Source organism: Octopus bimaculoides, chromosome 5 (assembly GCF_001194135.2).
Source record: "Octopus bimaculoides isolate UCB-OBI-ISO-001 chromosome 5, ASM119413v2, whole genome shotgun sequence".
Lineage (NCBI taxonomy): Eukaryota > Metazoa > Mollusca > Cephalopoda > Octopoda > Octopodidae > Octopus > Octopus bimaculoides.
Window position 1 is genome coordinate 50,728,721 of NC_068985.1, and position 1,200 is coordinate 50,729,920.

The following is a 1,200-nucleotide window of genomic DNA, read 5'->3' on the forward strand; positions in this document are numbered from 1 at the left end:
GATCATGTATGTATGTATGTGTGTGTACGCGCGCGTATATAACTGTGTTTTTATATCACGCCCGGGAATTATACAAGGCTTCAAATCTCATGTAGAAGGAGGGACAAGGGTGGGGGGTGGGGAAAAACAAACAAAAAATATAATAAAGAAATAAAACATTTTGACAGATGACGACCCGATTTCAATGGATGTCTTTCACGGTGTTGGACTCCCTGTCTTATTGTATGAATGAGCGGCTAAGGCGTCTCAGTTTTTACACTTATTCTTGCAGCCCCTCCTGCTTGCCCTCCCGTCCACATCTTCCCCCCTCCGCTTGGCGTCCTGCCTTGTTACCTCTATTCAACAGGAGCCTTTTCTTTACCCCCTTCCATACTTCGCTCTTCTTTCTTCCTCCCACCCCCCATCCTTTTTTTTTTGCCACTCTCTCTGTCGCGTTCTCCTCATCTCTTTTTCTTAGACAAGAGCCGAGTGTTTGTTGTCCAACGTAGACCATTGGTTTCACCTGGTCTGGTCAAAGAGCTTAAGTGTATACATGTGTGTGCTTCTGTGTGTGTGTGTGTGTGTGTGTGTACATGAACACGAACGCAAACAAATCATACACACACACACATAATCACACATATATGTATATAGATACATAGATACATAGACAGACAGACAGACAGACAGATAGACAGATAGATAGATAGATAGATAGATAGATAGATAGATAGATAGATAGATAGACAGACATACAAACTATATACAAATGCAAATATACATAGAAACATACATACATACATAAACGTATATTTTACATCCACACGCGTTACATGTATGTATGTATGTATGTATGTATGTATGTATGTATGCGGGCGGGCGTGTGCGAGTATGTCTAATTGTGGATGGGTGTATGTATGTTTGTGTTGATAGACGAGTTTATATTCAACTGTTGTGCTTTCATTGTGTCCAAAGAAAGGCTAGAAGGTCCTCTAACTGAAAGGACATCACAGCATGTCATATTACACCTCGGCTAAAGACAGGTGTGTGTTGCGAGATGTGCTACTTCTTCTTCTTCCTCTTCCCACTTCTTCTTCTTCTTCTTCTTCTTCTTCTTCTTCTTCTTCTTCTTCTTCTTCTTCTTCTTCTTCTTCTTCTTCTAGCACTACATACTCCTCTTCTTTATCCTTTCTTATTATTCATCATCATCATGAAGGAGAA